The sequence below is a fragment of the Hypanus sabinus genome, chromosome 15 (genome assembly GCF_030144855.1).
Source record: "Hypanus sabinus isolate sHypSab1 chromosome 15, sHypSab1.hap1, whole genome shotgun sequence".
Classification (NCBI taxonomy): Eukaryota; Metazoa; Chordata; class Chondrichthyes; order Myliobatiformes; family Dasyatidae; genus Hypanus; species Hypanus sabinus.
The window spans coordinates 87,258,940-87,277,964 of NC_082720.1; the positions used below are offsets into that span (position 1 = coordinate 87,258,940).

The 19,025-nt window shown below is 47.5% G+C and overlaps 1 long non-coding RNA gene across 4 annotated transcripts in view; it reads right to left on the minus strand.

Annotated features, from left to right (window-relative positions):
* LOC132405673 (uncharacterized) overlaps positions 1-19,025 on the minus strand; it is a 50,484-nt gene that overhangs the window by 14,345 nt on the left and 17,114 nt on the right. For all 4 annotated transcript variants that reach the window (XR_009515941.1, XR_009515942.1, XR_009515943.1 and 1 more), the window contains 6 exons: positions 17,902-18,025; positions 13,463-16,091; positions 9,024-11,652; positions 4,585-7,213; positions 2,628-2,774; positions 146-269 (listed from right to left, as the gene is read on the minus strand). This is a non-coding gene — a long non-coding RNA (uncharacterized LOC132405673). The remainder of the gene's footprint in view (positions 1-145; positions 270-2,627; positions 2,775-4,584; positions 7,214-9,023; positions 11,653-13,462; positions 16,092-17,901; positions 18,026-19,025) is intronic.

The window sequence follows — 19,025 nt, forward strand, 5'->3', positions numbered from 1 at the left end:
CTGAGCACAGCAGAGTGTTCACCAATTCCCCTCCTATCCCCTTGATGCCCAGCCCAGTGTGTACCTCCAGCTGCCGACACCCCATGTTCCTGCCTGGTGCTTTTACCCCACTATGGCTGCCGAGCCTGTGTGATTGGTTACTCACTTGCTAGACAGGTCCGTTACGGGGGCAAAGGTGTCGTTGAAAACTTCGAATACATTCTCCCCCTCAGCCACCTGTGGTCATCACCTGCTCTCCATTCTTCTCCTTTCCTTTTCGGGGAGCCATTCTGAAAGAGGGTAGCACAGTAGCAATGTAACAGGGGTTGTGGAAGAGGACACCGATACAGCACGCGTGTAGCGCATAAACACTAGACAAACAATTCAATACCCAACATCAGGTCAACACAACAGAGAAAACACAACAAGCAATTTGTACGGAGAAAGGTCTCATTTAACAGTAACGTGAGAACAGAGTATCAACCACATCAGAGCCCATAATCACAGAGACGAATGCCACATAGAAACAGGCCGCTCAGCCCAACATATTCATACTAACCAAGATGCCCACTTATACTATCCCATTGCTCCAAATCCCTTTTAACATTGCCTATCCACGCACCACTCCAAGTAGCTTTTAAATCTTATCATTGAACCTGCCTCAAATCCCTCTGGCAGCTTATTGCACGTTAAGCACCACCCTCTGTAACAAAATGTTCAAAACTAATTTCTTATGTACGCAGAGAAAGAATCTCAGGGTCGTATGAGGTGACGTGCATGTACTCTGATAATAAATTTTACTTTGAAATGTTTGCCTCCAGGTCCTTTTAAACCTTTTCTCTCACCTCTCGGACAGCCTCCAGTCCACACTAGATACACGTGTCCCCCACTTTACGGATGTTCGCTGTACGCCGCTTCGCTTTTACGAAAGGCCTACGTTAGTAACCTGTTTTAGCATTACAAAGAGGATTTTCGCTTTTACGAAAATTGTTCCCATATAAGTTAATGGTTCTTCGCTTTATGCCATTTCGGCATAAGAAAGGTTTCATAGTAACACTTTACCTTTGTAAAGGGCGGGGGGAACTCCTGTATTAAAGGTTAGCTTTATTTGTCACATCTACGTCGAAACATACAGTGAAATGGGTGCTTTTTGCACCAACAACTAACACAGTCTGACAATGTGCTGGGGCAGCCGGCAAGCGTCACTCTGTATCCTGTGCCAACATAGCACTGGCACAGCCTACCAACCCTCAATCACGTGTCTTTGGAACGTGGGAGGAAGCCGGCGCACTTTACATGGAATCAGTTCCGGCCTGCTCAACCCTCCCCTCAGAACTCAGACCCTCAACTTCTGACAGCATCAACACAGATCTTCTTTGCTCCCTTTCCAGCTTAATGACTGCAAGTCTGCCACCACTGGGCAGTTGACATCCAAAGGGAGACATAAACGGCACCGAGTGATAAACCCCGCCACCTCCCCCAGATATTCTGTAACTGATACCAGAGGGAATTAAATGAGTAACGGGATATGCAGCATGTCAAGACTCATCTCAATACAAACCTGGCTGGTCTGCAACACACATCATTTCTGTGTTCTCCCCCCGACATTCCTGCAACCTTTTTTCCTTCACTATATTCAGCAACATGGCTGTCAGATTACAGACAGAGAACCCCACCTCTGAATGAACAGAATCCACAGCTCATCCCTAAAAAGCCTTTCTTGCATCTCAAGAATTGAATTCTGGCTGTAGACAACCCTTTGCTAAGGGAAAACTTCTCTCTGTATCCAGCCTGCTGTCTTGACAGTCTACGGATTGCAAACTTTGTCTCAGAGACAGATTAATTCAAAACCCTGAAGTAGGTGAAGGGGCAGCTCGCTCTGCGGCTGACTGTCTGAAGTCAGTGCACCGGCCCCCAGTCAGGTCATGAAGCTAGAACACAGAACACTACAGACCCTTCGGCCCATGATATCCTGCCTACTCCAGGTCAATCCAACCGTTTCCTCCCACATAACCTCCAATTTTCTATCATCCACGTGTCTATCTGAGAGTCTCTTAAATGTCCCTAATGTATCTGTCTCCATCACCACCCCAGGCACAGTGGTCCACTCACCCACCACTCTGTGTGAAAACCCAACATCCCACCTATACTTTCCTCCAATCAGCTTAATCAGATGCCCTCTGGTATTGGCCACTGTCACTCCAGGAAAGAGATGCTGTCTGTCCACTCTATGCCTCTTACAACCCTACACACTTCCATCAAGGAATGAATGTACGAGATCCAGCGTCCCCGTCAGCCGGGGTTACTGGACTGACAAGGATAACGAGAAAACGAATTCCTCTCTGCAGGGGGAAACGACACCCACAGCACTGAGCAGCTGGGATAAAGCTGATCCTGCAGTCTGAACACTCCACGTGATCCTCACCAGCATCCATCGTCACATCTACTGGCAACGTTAAACACACACTCAGCTCTCTGGTTGTGTGCTGGGTTCTGGGTAACTGAGCACAGCAGAGCACTCACCAATTCCCCTCCTATCCCCATGACGCCCAGCCCAGTGTGTACCTCCAGCTGCCGACACCCGTATCGATCTGTCTGGTGTTTTTATCCCACATCTGCTGTGACGGCGTGTGACATCGGTTACTCACTTGCCAGACAAGTCCGTTACGTGGACGGAGGTGTCACTGAAGGACGCAAAGATGTGGCAAACTCCGAATACGTCCTCTCCCTCAGCCACCTGTGGTCCCAAACTGATCACCTGCTCTTCCTTCTCCTTTCCTTTTCGGGGAGCCATTCTGAAAGAGAGTAGCACAGTAGCAATGTTAACAAGGCTGTGGAAGAGAACACCGACGCAGAACATTTATTCTTCACACCCAAGGATAGCACATAAGCACTTCGCAAACAATACTTAAGATCAGGTCAACACAAGAGAAAACACAACAAATAATCTGTACACAGATCCCACCGAGAGTAAAGTGGGAACAGAGCATGTACAGAACCACTAGAAGAATCATCAGATACTTCTCGTAGTTACAGAGAGTAATGCTGTACAGAAACAGGCCATTCAGCCCAACACATTCATACTAACCAAGATGCACACCCATGCTAAAACCGAGCACAACAGTTTATGTTGAAGTAGTACATGACGTCGGTGAGGCTGAATTTAGAATATCGTGTGCAGTTCTGGTCACCTGGTGCAGGGAAGGTATCAATAAGACTGAAAGAATGCAGAGAAAACAGACAAGTATGTTGCCAGTACTTGAGGACCTGAGTTATAGGAAAAGATTGAATGGATTAGCACTGTAATCCCTGAAGTGTACCAGACCGAGGGGAAATCTGACAGAAGTATATATGGACATAGATGCAGATTAATTGCTCAGTTGAGTAGATGGCCTGAAAGGCCTGTTCCTATGCTGTAATGTTCTATGACAGCCCAAAGACGTACTGAGAGAAGCCTGGAGTTGTCAGCGTGTTTCAGATGCCAACACAGCTTGCCCATACTTACTAGCCTTAACCTGTACATCCACTGGGATGACGGAGGAAACTGCACCTTTTACAAGGAATCAAGTCCCAGCCCGGCCAACCTTCCCTTATAACTCAGGCTCTCAAGTCCCAGCAACATTCGTGACAATTATGTACCCTCTCCCTCCAGATTAATGACTGCAACTCAGCAGCCACCGGGCCGTTTACGTCAAAAGCTAGATAAACCTCAATCAAGCACGCGAGTGATAGCACCACAAATATTGTATTACGACACCGAAACACCACATTGAAACCTATCGAATTTTGAGAGGATGTGCAGTGGATGCTTCCATTCCTAAAACCAGAGGACACAGCCTCAGAATAGACGAACCTCCATTTTGAACAGACCTGAAGAGGAATTTCTTAGCCACAGAGTGGCGAATCTGTAGAACACATTACCACAGGTGGTAGTGGAGGCGATAAGGCAGAGGTTGATGTATTCCAGGCAAGTCAGCACATGAAGGGACACAGGCAGAAGGCAAGAGATTGGGGCTGAGAAGGAAATGGATCAGCCATTATGAATTGGTACAGCCGACTCAATGAGCCAAATGGCCTAATTTTGTTCCCATCTTATGGTCTGATACTTTCCTCCAAAAGATGTCCAGTCAACAAATACATTAGCCGGCCACTGTCCCCCTTGGAAAGAGGTGCTGGTTGTCCACTCTACAACTCTACCAACCCTATAAACTTCTATCAAGGAATGTACGAGATCCAGCGTCCCTGTCAGCCGGGGTTACTGGACTGACAAGGATAGAAAGAAAACGAGTTCCTCTCTGCAGGGGGAAACGACACCCACAGCACTGAGCAGCTGGGATAAAGCTGATCCTGCAGTCTGAAAACTCCACGTAATCCTCACCAGCATCCATCGTCACATCTCCCGGCAACGTTAAACACTCACACTCGGTTCACAATCTGGTTGCGTGCTGGGTTGTGGGTAACTGAGCACAGCAGAGTATTCACCAATTCCCCTCCTATCCCCTTGATGCCCAGCCCAGTGTGTACCTCCAGCTGCCGACACCCCATGTTCCTGCCTGGTGCTTTTACCCCACTATGGCTGCCGAGCCTGTGTGATTGGTTACTCACTTGTTAGACAGGTCCGTTACGGGGGCAAAGGTGTCGTTGAAAACTTCGAATACATTCTCCCCCTCAGCCACCTGTGGTCATCACCTGCTCTCCATTCTTCTCCTTTCCTTTTCGGGGAGCCATTCTGAAAGAGGGTAGCACAGTAGCAATGTAACAGGGGTTGTGGAAGAGGACACCGATACAGCACGCGTGTAGCGCATAAACACTAGACAAACAATTCAATACCCAACATCAGGTCAACACAACAGAGAAAACACAACAAGCAATTTGTACGGAGAAAGGTCTCATTTAACAGTAACGTGAGAACAGAGTATCAACCACATCAGAGCCCATAATCACAGAGACGAATGCCACACAGAAACAGGCCGCTCAGCCCAACATATTCATACTAACCAAGATGCCCACTTATACTATCCCATTGCTCCAAATCCCTTTTAACATTGCCTATCCATGCACCACTCCAAGTAGCTTTTAAATCTTATCATTGAACCTGCCTCAAATCCCTCTGGCAGCTTATTGCACGTTAAGCACCACCCTCTGTAACAAAATGTTCAAAACTAATTTCTTATGTACGCAGAGAAAGAATCTCAGGGTCGTATGAGGTGACGTGCATGTACTCTGATAATAAATTTTACTTTGAAATGTTTGCCTCCAGGTCCTTTTAAACCTTTTCTCTCACCTCTCGGACAGCCTCCAGTCCACACTAGATACAGGTGTCCCCCACTTTACGGATGTTCGCTGTACGCCGCTTCGCTTTTACGAAAGGCCTACGTTAGTAACCTGTTTTAGCATTACAAAGAGGATTTTCGCTTTTACGAAAATTGTTCCCATATAAGTTAATGGTTCTTCGCTTTACGCCATTTCGGCATAAGAAAGGTTTCATAGTAACACTTTACCTTTGTAAAGGGCGGGGGGAACTCCTGTATTAAAGGTTAGCTTTATTTGTCACATCTACGTCGAAACATACAGTGAAATGGGTGCTTTTTGCACCAACAACTAACACAGTCTGACAATGTGCTGGGGCAGCCGGCAAGCGTCACTCTGTATCCTGTGCCAACATAGCACTGGCACAGCCCACTAACCCTCAATCACGTGTCTTTGGAACGTGGGAGGAAGCCGGCGCACTTTACATGGAATCAGTTCCGGCCTGCTCAACCCTCCCCTCAGAACTCAGACCCTCAACTTCTGACAGCATCAACACAGATCTTCTTTGCTCCCTTTCCAGCTTAATGACTGCAAGTCTGCCACCACTGGGCAGTTGACATCCAAAGGGAGACATAAACGGCACCGAGTGATAAACCCCGCCACCTCCCCCAGATATTCTGTAACTGATACCAGAGGGAATTAAATGAGTAACGGGATATGCAGCATGTCAAGACTCATCTCAATACAAACCTGGCTGGTCTGCAACACACATCATTTCTGTGTTCTCCCCCCGACATTCCTGCAACCTTTTTTCCTTCACTATATTCAGCAACATGGCTGTCAGATTACAGACAGAGAACCCCACCTCTGAATGAACAGAATCCACAGCTCATCCCTAAAAAGCCTTTCTTGCATCTCAAGAATTGAATTCTGGCTGTAGACAACCCTTTGCTAAGGGAAAACTTCTCTCTGTATCCAGCCTGCTGTCTTGACAGTCTACGGATTGCAAACTTTGTCTCAGAGACAGATTAATTCAAAACCCTGAAGTAGGTGAAGGGGCAGCTCGCTCTGCGGCTGACTGTCTGAAGTCAGTGCACCGGCCCCCAGTCAGGTCATGAAGCTAGAACACAGAACACTACAGACCCTTCGGCCCATGATATCCTGCCTACTCCAGGTCAATCCAACCGTTTCCTCCCACATAACCTCCAATTTTCTATCATCCACGTGTCTATCTGAGAGTCTCTTAAATGTCCCTAATGTATCTGTCTCCATCACCACCCCAGGCACAGTGGTCCACTCACCCACCACTCTGTGTGAAAACCCAACATCCCACCTATACTTTCCTCCAATCAGCTTAATCAGATGCCCTCTGGTATTGGCCACTGTCACTCCAGGAAAGAGATGCTGTCTGTCCACTCTATGCCTCTTACAACCCTACACACTTCCATCAAGGAATGAATGTACGAGATCCAGCGTCCCCGTCAGCCGGGGTTACTGGACTGACAAGGATAACGAGAAAACGAATTCCTCTCTGCAGGGGGAAACGACACCCACAGCACTGAGCAGCTGGGATAAAGCTGATCCTGCAGTCTGAACACTCCACGTGATCCTCACCAGCATCCATCGTCACATCTACTGGCAACGTTAAACACACACTCAGCTCTCTGGTTGTGTGCTGGGTTCTGGGTAACTGAGCACAGCAGAGCACTCACCAATTCCCCTCCTATCCCCATGACGCCCAGCCCAGTGTGTACCTCCAGCTGCCGACACCCGTATCGATCTGTCTGGTGTTTTTATCCCACATCTGCTGTGACGGCGTGTGACATCGGTTACTCACTTGCCAGACAAGTCCGTTACGTGGACGGAGGTGTCACTGAAGGACGCAAAGATGTGGCAAACTCCGAATACGTCCTCTCCCTCAGCCACCTGTGGTCCCAAACTGATCACCTGCTCTTCCTTCTCCTTTCCTTTTCGGGGAGCCATTCTGAAAGAGAGTAGCACAGTAGCAATGTTAACAAGGCTGTGGAAGAGAACACCGACGCAGAACATTTATTCTTCACACCCAAGGATAGCACATAAGCACTTCGCAAACAATACTTAAGATCAGGTCAACACAAGAGAAAACACAACAAATAATCTGTACACAGATCCCACCGAGAGTAAAGTGGGAACAGAGCATGTACAGAACCACTAGAAGAATCATCAGATACTTCTCGTAGTTACAGAGAGTAATGCTGTACAGAAACAGGCCATTCAGCCCAACACATTCATACTAACCAAGATGCACACCCATGCTAAAACCGAGCACAACAGTTTATGTTGAAGTAGTACATGACGTCGGTGAGGCTGAATTTAGAATATCGTGTGCAGTTCTGGTCACCTGGTGCAGGGAAGGTATCAATAAGACTGAAAGAATGCAGAGAAAACAGACAAGTATGTTGCCAGTACTTGAGGACCTGAGTTATAGGAAAAGATTGAATGGATTAGCACTGTAATCCCTGAAGTGTACCAGACCGAGGGGAAATCTGACAGAAGTATATATGGACATAGATGCAGATTAATTGCTCAGTTGAGTAGATGGCCTGAAAGGCCTGTTCCTATGCTGTAATGTTCTATGACAGCCCAAAGACGTACTGAGAGAAGCCTGGAGTTGTCAGCGTGTTTCAGATGCCAACACAGCTTGCCCATACTTACTAGCCTTAACCTGTACATCCACTGGGATGACGGAGGAAACTGCACCTTTTACAAGGAATCAAGTCCCAGCCCGGCCAACCTTCCCTTATAACTCAGGCTCTCAAGTCCCAGCAACATTCGTGACAATTATGTACCCTCTCCCTCCAGATTAATGACTGCAACTCAGCAGCCACCGGGCCGTTTACGTCAAAAGCTAGATAAACCTCAATCAAGCACGCGAGTGATAGCACCACAAATATTGTATTACGACACCGAAACACCACATTGAAACCTATCGAATTTTGAGAGGATGTGCAGTGGATGCTTCCATTCCTAAAACCAGAGGACACAGCCTCAGAATAGACGAACCTCCATTTTGAACAGACCTGAAGAGGAATTTCTTAGCCACAGAGTGGCGAATCTGTAGAACACATTACCACAGGTGGTAGTGGAGGCGATAAGGCAGAGGTTGATGTATTCCAGGCAAGTCAGCACATGAAGGGACACAGGCAGAAGGCAAGAGATTGGGGCTGAGAAGGAAATGGATCAGCCATTATGAATTGGTACAGCCGACTCAATGAGCCAAATGGCCTAATTTTGTTCCCATCTTATGGTCTGATACTTTCCTCCAAAAGATGTCCAGTCAACAAATACATTAGCCGGCCACTGTCCCCCTTGGAAAGAGGTGCTGGTTGTCCACTCTACAACTCTACCAACCCTATAAACTTCTATCAAGGAATGTACGAGATCCAGCGTCCCTGTCAGCCGGGGTTACTGGACTGACAAGGATAGAAAGAAAACGAGTTCCTCTCTGCAGGGGGAAACGACACCCACAGCACTGAGCAGCTGGGATAAAGCTGATCCTGCAGTCTGAAAACTCCACGTAATCCTCACCAGCATCCATCGTCACATCTCCCGGCAACGTTAAACACTCACACTCGGTTCACAATCTGGTTGCGTGCTGGGTTGTGGGTAACTGAGCACAGCAGAGTATTCACCAATTCCCCTCCTATCCCCTTGATGCCCAGCCCAGTGTGTACCTCCAGCTGCCGACACCCCATGTTCCTGCCTGGTGCTTTTACCCCACTATGGCTGCCGAGCCTGTGTGATTGGTTACTCACTTGTTAGACAGGTCCGTTACGGGGGCAAAGGTGTCGTTGAAAACTTCGAATACATTCTCCCCCTCAGCCACCTGTGGTCATCACCTGCTCTCCATTCTTCTCCTTTCCTTTTCGGGGAGCCATTCTGAAAGAGGGTAGCACAGTAGCAATGTAACAGGGGTTGTGGAAGAGGACACCGATACAGCACGCGTGTAGCGCATAAACACTAGACAAACAATTCAATACCCAACATCAGGTCAACACAACAGAGAAAACACAACAAGCAATTTGTACGGAGAAAGGTCTCATTTAACAGTAACGTGAGAACAGAGTATCAACCACATCAGAGCCCATAATCACAGAGACGAATGCCACACAGAAACAGGCCGCTCAGCCCAACATATTCATACTAACCAAGATGCCCACTTATACTATCCCATTGCTCCAAATCCCTTTTAACATTGCCTATCCATGCACCACTCCAAGTAGCTTTTAAATCTTATCATTGAACCTGCCTCAAATCCCTCTGGCAGCTTATTGCACGTTAAGCACCACCCTCTGTAACAAAATGTTCAAAACTAATTTCTTATGTACGCAGAGAAAGAATCTCAGGGTCGTATGAGGTGACGTGCATGTACTCTGATAATAAATTTTACTTTGAAATGTTTGCCTCCAGGTCCTTTTAAACCTTTTCTCTCACCTCTCGGACAGCCTCCAGTCCACACTAGATACAGGTGTCCCCCACTTTACGGATGTTCGCTGTACGCCGCTTCGCTTTTACGAAAGGCCTACGTTAGTAACCTGTTTTAGCATTACAAAGAGGATTTTCGCTTTTACGAAAATTGTTCCCATATAAGTTAATGGTTCTTCGCTTTACGCCATTTCGGCATAAGAAAGGTTTCATAGTAACACTTTACCTTTGTAAAGGGCGGGGGGAACTCCTGTATTAAAGGTTAGCTTTATTTGTCACATCTACGTCGAAACATACAGTGAAATGGGTGCTTTTTGCACCAACAACTAACACAGTCTGACAATGTGCTGGGGCAGCCGGCAAGCGTCACTCTGTATCCTGTGCCAACATAGCACTGGCACAGCCCACTAACCCTCAATCACGTGTCTTTGGAACGTGGGAGGAAGCCGGCGCACTTTACATGGAATCAGTTCCGGCCTGCTCAACCCTCCCCTCAGAACTCAGACCCTCAACTTCTGACAGCATCAACACAGATCTTCTTTGCTCCCTTTCCAGCTTAATGACTGCAAGTCTGCCACCACTGGGCAGTTGACATCCAAAGGGAGACATAAACGGCACCGAGTGATAAACCCCGCCACCTCCCCCAGATATTCTGTAACTGATACCAGAGGGAATTAAATGAGTAACGGGATATGCAGCATGTCAAGACTCATCTCAATACAAACCTGGCTGGTCTGCAACACACATCATTTCTGTGTTCTCCCCCCGACATTCCTGCAACCTTTTTTCCTTCACTATATTCAGCAACATGGCTGTCAGATTACAGACAGAGAACCCCACCTCTGAATGAACAGAATCCACAGCTCATCCCTAAAAAGCCTTTCTTGCATCTCAAGAATTGAATTCTGGCTGTAGACAACCCTTTGCTAAGGGAAAACTTCTCTCTGTATCCAGCCTGCTGTCTTGACAGTCTACGGATTGCAAACTTTGTCTCAGAGACAGATTAATTCAAAACCCTGAAGTAGGTGAAGGGGCAGCTCGCTCTGCGGCTGACTGTCTGAAGTCAGTGCACCGGCCCCCAGTCAGGTCATGAAGCTAGAACACAGAACACTACAGACCCTTCGGCCCATGATATCCTGCCTACTCCAGGTCAATCCAACCGTTTCCTCCCACATAACCTCCAATTTTCTATCATCCACGTGTCTATCTGAGAGTCTCTTAAATGTCCCTAATGTATCTGTCTCCATCACCACCCCAGGCACAGTGGTCCACTCACCCACCACTCTGTGTGAAAACCCAACATCCCACCTATACTTTCCTCCAATCAGCTTAATCAGATGCCCTCTGGTATTGGCCACTGTCACTCCAGGAAAGAGATGCTGTCTGTCCACTCTATGCCTCTTACAACCCTACACACTTCCATCAAGGAATGAATGTACGAGATCCAGCGTCCCCGTCAGCCGGGGTTACTGGACTGACAAGGATAACGAGAAAACGAATTCCTCTCTGCAGGGGGAAACGACACCCACAGCACTGAGCAGCTGGGATAAAGCTGATCCTGCAGTCTGAACACTCCACGTGATCCTCACCAGCATCCATCGTCACATCTACTGGCAACGTTAAACACACACTCAGCTCTCTGGTTGTGTGCTGGGTTCTGGGTAACTGAGCACAGCAGAGCACTCACCAATTCCCCTCCTATCCCCATGACGCCCAGCCCAGTGTGTACCTCCAGCTGCCGACACCCGTATCGATCTGTCTGGTGTTTTTATCCCACATCTGCTGTGACGGCGTGTGACATCGGTTACTCACTTGCCAGACAAGTCCGTTACGTGGACGGAGGTGTCACTGAAGGACGCAAAGATGTGGCAAACTCCGAATACGTCCTCTCCCTCAGCCACCTGTGGTCCCAAACTGATCACCTGCTCTTCCTTCTCCTTTCCTTTTCGGGGAGCCATTCTGAAAGAGAGTAGCACAGTAGCAATGTTAACAAGGCTGTGGAAGAGAACACCGACGCAGAACATTTATTCTTCACACCCAAGGATAGCACATAAGCACTTCGCAAACAATACTTAAGATCAGGTCAACACAAGAGAAAACACAACAAATAATCTGTACACAGATCCCACCGAGAGTAAAGTGGGAACAGAGCATGTACAGAACCACTAGAAGAATCATCAGATACTTCTCGTAGTTACAGAGAGTAATGCTGTACAGAAACAGGCCATTCAGCCCAACACATTCATACTAACCAAGATGCACACCCATGCTAAAACCGAGCACAACAGTTTATGTTGAAGTAGTACATGACGTCGGTGAGGCTGAATTTAGAATATCGTGTGCAGTTCTGGTCACCTGGTGCAGGGAAGGTATCAATAAGACTGAAAGAATGCAGAGAAAACAGACAAGTATGTTGCCAGTACTTGAGGACCTGAGTTATAGGAAAAGATTGAATGGATTAGCACTGTAATCCCTGAAGTGTACCAGACCGAGGGGAAATCTGACAGAAGTATATATGGACATAGATGCAGATTAATTGCTCAGTTGAGTAGATGGCCTGAAAGGCCTGTTCCTATGCTGTAATGTTCTATGACAGCCCAAAGACGTACTGAGAGAAGCCTGGAGTTGTCAGCGTGTTTCAGATGCCAACACAGCTTGCCCATACTTACTAGCCTTAACCTGTACATCCACTGGGATGACGGAGGAAACTGCACCTTTTACAAGGAATCAAGTCCCAGCCCGGCCAACCTTCCCTTATAACTCAGGCTCTCAAGTCCCAGCAACATTCGTGACAATTATGTACCCTCTCCCTCCAGATTAATGACTGCAACTCAGCAGCCACCGGGCCGTTTACGTCAAAAGCTAGATAAACCTCAATCAAGCACGCGAGTGATAGCACCACAAATATTGTATTACGACACCGAAACACCACATTGAAACCTATCGAATTTTGAGAGGATGTGCAGTGGATGCTTCCATTCCTAAAACCAGAGGACACAGCCTCAGAATAGACGAACCTCCATTTTGAACAGACCTGAAGAGGAATTTCTTAGCCACAGAGTGGCGAATCTGTAGAACACATTACCACAGGTGGTAGTGGAGGCGATAAGGCAGAGGTTGATGTATTCCAGGCAAGTCAGCACATGAAGGGACACAGGCAGAAGGCAAGAGATTGGGGCTGAGAAGGAAATGGATCAGCCATTATGAATTGGTACAGCCGACTCAATGAGCCAAATGGCCTAATTTTGTTCCCATCTTATGGTCTGATACTTTCCTCCAAAAGATGTCCAGTCAACAAATACATTAGCCGGCCACTGTCCCCCTTGGAAAGAGGTGCTGGTTGTCCACTCTACAACTCTACCAACCCTATAAACTTCTATCAAGGAATGTACGAGATCCAGCGTCCCTGTCAGCCGGGGTTACTGGACTGACAAGGATAGAAAGAAAACGAGTTCCTCTCTGCAGGGGGAAACGACACCCACAGCACTGAGCAGCTGGGATAAAGCTGATCCTGCAGTCTGAAAACTCCACGTAATCCTCACCAGCATCCATCGTCACATCTCCCGGCAACGTTAAACACTCACACTCGGTTCACAATCTGGTTGCGTGCTGGGTTGTGGGTAACTGAGCACAGCAGAGTATTCACCAATTCCCCTCCTATCCCCTTGATGCCCAGCCCAGTGTGTACCTCCAGCTGCCGACACCCCATGTTCCTGCCTGGTGCTTTTACCCCACTATGGCTGCCGAGCCTGTGTGATTGGTTACTCACTTGTTAGACAGGTCCGTTACGGGGGCAAAGGTGTCGTTGAAAACTTCGAATACATTCTCCCCCTCAGCCACCTGTGGTCATCACCTGCTCTCCATTCTTCTCCTTTCCTTTTCGGGGAGCCATTCTGAAAGAGGGTAGCACAGTAGCAATGTAACAGGGGTTGTGGAAGAGGACACCGATACAGCACGCGTGTAGCGCATAAACACTAGACAAACAATTCAATACCCAACATCAGGTCAACACAACAGAGAAAACACAACAAGCAATTTGTACGGAGAAAGGTCTCATTTAACAGTAACGTGAGAACAGAGTATCAACCACATCAGAGCCCATAATCACAGAGACGAATGCCACACAGAAACAGGCCGCTCAGCCCAACATATTCATACTAACCAAGATGCCCACTTATACTATCCCATTGCTCCAAATCCCTTTTAACATTGCCTATCCATGCACCACTCCAAGTAGCTTTTAAATCTTATCATTGAACCTGCCTCAAATCCCTCTGGCAGCTTATTGCACGTTAAGCACCACCCTCTGTAACAAAATGTTCAAAACTAATTTCTTATGTACGCAGAGAAAGAATCTCAGGGTCGTATGAGGTGACGTGCATGTACTCTGATAATAAATTTTACTTTGAAATGTTTGCCTCCAGGTCCTTTTAAACCTTTTCTCTCACCTCTCGGACAGCCTCCAGTCCACACTAGATACAGGTGTCCCCCACTTTACGGATGTTCGCTGTACGCCGCTTCGCTTTTACGAAAGGCCTACGTTAGTAACCTGTTTTAGCATTACAAAGAGGATTTTCGCTTTTACGAAAATTGTTCCCATATAAGTTAATGGTTCTTCGCTTTACGCCATTTCGGCATAAGAAAGGTTTCATAGTAACACTTTACCTTTGTAAAGGGCGGGGGGAACTCCTGTATTAAAGGTTAGCTTTATTTGTCACATCTACGTCGAAACATACAGTGAAATGGGTGCTTTTTGCACCAACAACTAACACAGTCTGACAATGTGCTGGGGCAGCCGGCAAGCGTCACTCTGTATCCTGTGCCAACATAGCACTGGCACAGCCCACTAACCCTCAATCACGTGTCTTTGGAACGTGGGAGGAAGCCGGCGCACTTTACATGGAATCAGTTCCGGCCTGCTCAACCCTCCCCTCAGAACTCAGACCCTCAACTTCTGACAGCATCAACACAGATCTTCTTTGCTCCCTTTCCAGCTTAATGACTGCAAGTCTGCCACCACTGGGCAGTTGACATCCAAAGGGAGACATAAACGGCACCGAGTGATAAACCCCGCCACCTCCCCCAGATATTCTGTAACTGATACCAGAGGGAATTAAATGAGTAACGGGATATGCAGCATGTCAAGACTCATCTCAATACAAACCTGGCTGGTCTGCAACACACATCATTTCTGTGTTCTCCCCCCGACATTCCTGCAACCTTTTTTCCTTCACTATATTCAGCAACATGGCTGTCAGATTACAGACAGAGAACCCCACCTCTGAATGAACAGAATCCACAGCTCATCCCTAAAAAGCCTTTCTTGCATCTCAAGAATTGAATTCTGGCTGTAGACAACCCTTTGCTAAGGGAAAACTTCTCTCTGTATCCAGCCTGCTGTCTTGACAGTCTACGGATTGCAAACTTTGTCTCAGAGACAGATTAATTCAAAACCCTGAAGTAGGTGAAGGGGCAGCTCGCTCTGCGGCTGACTGTCTGAAGTCAGTGCACCGGCCCCCAGTCAGGTCATGAAGCTAGAACACAGAACACTACAGACCCTTCGGCCCATGATATCCTGCCTACTCCAGGTCAATCCAACCGTTTCCTCCCACATAACCTCCAATTTTCTATCATCCACGTGTCTATCTGAGAGTCTCTTAAATGTCCCTAATGTATCTGTCTCCATCACCACCCCAGGCACAGTGGTCCACTCACCCACCACTCTGTGTGAAAACCCAACATCCCACCTATACTTTCCTCCAATCAGCTTAATCAGATGCCCTCTGGTATTGGCCACTGTCACTCCAGGAAAGAGATGCTGTCTGTCCACTCTATGCCTCTTACAACCCTACACACTTCCATCAAGGAATGAATGTACGAGATCCAGCGTCCCCGTCAGCCGGGGTTACTGGACTGACAAGGATAACGAGAAAACGAATTCCTCTCTGCAGGGGGAAACGACACCCACAGCACTGAGCAGCTGGGATAAAGCTGATCCTGCAGTCTGAACACTCCACGTGATCCTCACCAGCATCCATCGTCACATCTACTGGCAACGTTAAACACACACTCAGCTCTCTGGTTGTGTGCTGGGTTCTGGGTAACTGAGCACAGCAGAGCACTCACCAATTCCCCTCCTATCCCCATGACGCCCAGCCCAGTGTGTACCTCCAGCTGCCGACACCCGTATCGATCTGTCTGGTGTTTTTATCCCACATCTGCTGTGACGGCGTGTGACATCGGTTACTCACTTGCCAGACAAGTCCGTTACGTGGACGGAGGTGTCACTGAAGGACGCAAAGATGTGGCAAACTCCGAATACGTCCTCTCCCTCAGCCACCTGTGGTCCCAAACTGATCACCTGCTCTTCCTTCTCCTTTCCTTTTCGGGGAGCCATTCTGAAAGAGAGTAGCACAGTAGCAATGTTAACAAGGCTGTGGAAGAGAACACCGACGCAGAACATTTATTCTTCACACCCAAGGATAGCACATAAGCACTTCGCAAACAATACTTAAGATCAGGTCAACACAAGAGAAAACACAACAAATAATCTGTACACAGATCCCACCGAGAGTAAAGTGGGAACAGAGCATGTACAGAACCACTAGAAGAATCATCAGATACTTCTCGTAGTTACAGAGAGTAATGCTGTACAGAAACAGGCCATTCAGCCCAACACATTCATACTAACCAAGATGCACACCCATGCTAAAACCGAGCACAACAGTTTATGTTGAAGTAGTACATGACGTCGGTGAGGCTGAATTTAGAATATCGTGTGCAGTTCTGGTCACCTGGTGCAGGGAAGGTATCAATAAGACTGAAAGAATGCAGAGAAAACAGACAAGTATGTTGCCAGTACTTGAGGACCTGAGTTATAGGAAAAGATTGAATGGATTAGCACTGTAATCCCTGAAGTGTACCAGACCGAGGGGAAATCTGACAGAAGTATATATGGACATAGATGCAGATTAATTGCTCAGTTGAGTAGATGGCCTGAAAGGCCTGTTCCTATGCTGTAATGTTCTATGACAGCCCAAAGACGTACTGAGAGAAGCCTGGAGTTGTCAGCGTGTTTCAGATGCCAACACAGCTTGCCCATACTTACTAGCCTTAACCTGTACATCCACTGGGATGACGGAGGAAACTGCACCTTTTACAAGGAATCAAGTCCCAGCCCGGCCAACCTTCCCTTATAACTCAGGCTCTCAAGTCCCAGCAACATTCGTGACAATTATGTACCCTCTCCCTCCAGATTAATGACTGCAACTCAGCAGCCACCGGGCCGTTTACGTCAAAAGCTAGATAAACCTCAATCAAGCACGCGAGTGATAGCACCACAAATATTGTATTACGACACCGAAACACCACATTGAAACCTATCGAATTTTGAGAGGATGTGCAGTGGATGCTTCCATTCCTAAAACCAGAGGACACAGCCTCAGAATAGACGAACCTCCATTTTGAACAGACCTGAAGAGGAATTTCTTAGCCACAGAGTGGCGAATCTGTAGAACACATTACCACAGGTGGTAGTGGAGGCGATAAGGCAGAGGTTGATGTATTCCAGGCAAGTCAGCACATGAAGGGACACAGGCAGAAGGCAAGAGATTGGGGCTGAGAAGGAAATGGATCAGCCATTATGAATTGGTACAGCCGACTCAATGAGCCAAATGGCCTAATTTTGTTCCCATCTTATGGTCTGATACTTTCCTCCAAAAGATGTCCAGTCAACAAATACATTAGCCGGCCACTGTCCCCCTTGGAAAGAGGTGCTGGTTGTCCACTCTACAACTCTACCAACCCTATAAACTTCTATCAAGGAATGTACGAGATCCAGCGTCCCTGTCAGCCGGGGTTACTGGACTGACAAGGATAGAAAGAAAACGAGTTCCTCTCTGCAGGGGGAAACGACACCCACAGCACTGAGCAGCTGGGATAAAGCTGATCCTGCAGTCTGAAAACTCCACGTAATCCTCACCAGCATCCATCGTCACATCTCCCGGCAACGTTAAACACTCACACTCGGTTCACAATCTGGTTGCGTGCTGGGTTGTGGGTAACTGAGCACAGCAGAGTATTCACCAATTCCCCTCCTATCCCCTTGATGCCCAGCCCAGTGTGTACCTCCAGCTGCCGACACCCCATGTTCCTGCCTGGTGCTTTTACCCCACTATGGCTGCCGAGCCTGTGTGATTGGTTACTCACTTGTTAGACAGGTCCGTTACGGGGGCAAAGGTGTCGTTGAAAACTTCGAATACATTCTCCCCCTCAGCCACCTGTGGTCATCACCTGCTCTCCATTCTTCTCCTTTCCTTTTCGGGGAGCCATTCTGAAAGAGGGTAGCACAGTAGCAATGTAACAGGGGTTGTGGAAGAGGACACCGATACAGCACGCGTGTAGCGCATAAACACTAGACAAACAATTCAATACCCAACATCAGGTCAACACAACAGAGAAAACACAACAAGCAATTTGTACGGAGAAAGGTCTCATTTAACAGTAACGTGAGAACAGAGTATCAACCACATCAGAGCCCATAATCACAGAGACGAATGCCACACAGAAACAGGCCGCTCAGCCCAACATATTCATACTAACCAAGATGCCCACTTATACTATCCCATTGCTCCAAATCCCTTTTAACATTGCCTATCCATGCACCACTCCAAGTAGCTTTTAAATCTTATCATTGAACCTGCCTCAAATCCCTCTGGCAGCTTATTGCACGTTAAGCACCACCCTCTGTAACAAAATGTTCAAAACTAATTTCTTATGTACGCAGAGAAAGAATCTCAGGGTCGTATGAGGTGACGTGCATGTACTCTGATAATAAATTTTACTTTGAAATGTTTGCCTCCAGGTCCTTTTAAACCTTTTCTCTCACCTCTCGGACAGCCTCCAGTCCACACTAGATACAGGTGTCCCCCACTTTACGGATGTTCGCTGTACGCCGCTTCGCTTTTACGAAAGGCCTACGTTAGTAACCTGTTTTAGCATTACAAAGAGGATTTTCGCTTTTACGAAAATTGTTCCCATATAAGTTAATGGTTCTTCGCTTTACGCCATTTCGGCATAAGAAAGGTTTCATAGTAACACTTTACCTTTGTAAAGGGCGGGGGGAACTCCTGTATTAAAGGTTAGCTTTATTTGTCACATCTACGTCGAAACATACAGTGAAATGGGTGCTTTTTGCACCAACAACTAACACAGTCTGACAATGTGCTGGGGCAGCCGGCAAGCGTCACTCTGTATCCTGTGCCAACATAGCACTGGCACAGCCCACTAACCCTCAATCACGTGTCTTTGGAACGTGGGAGGAAGCCGGCGCA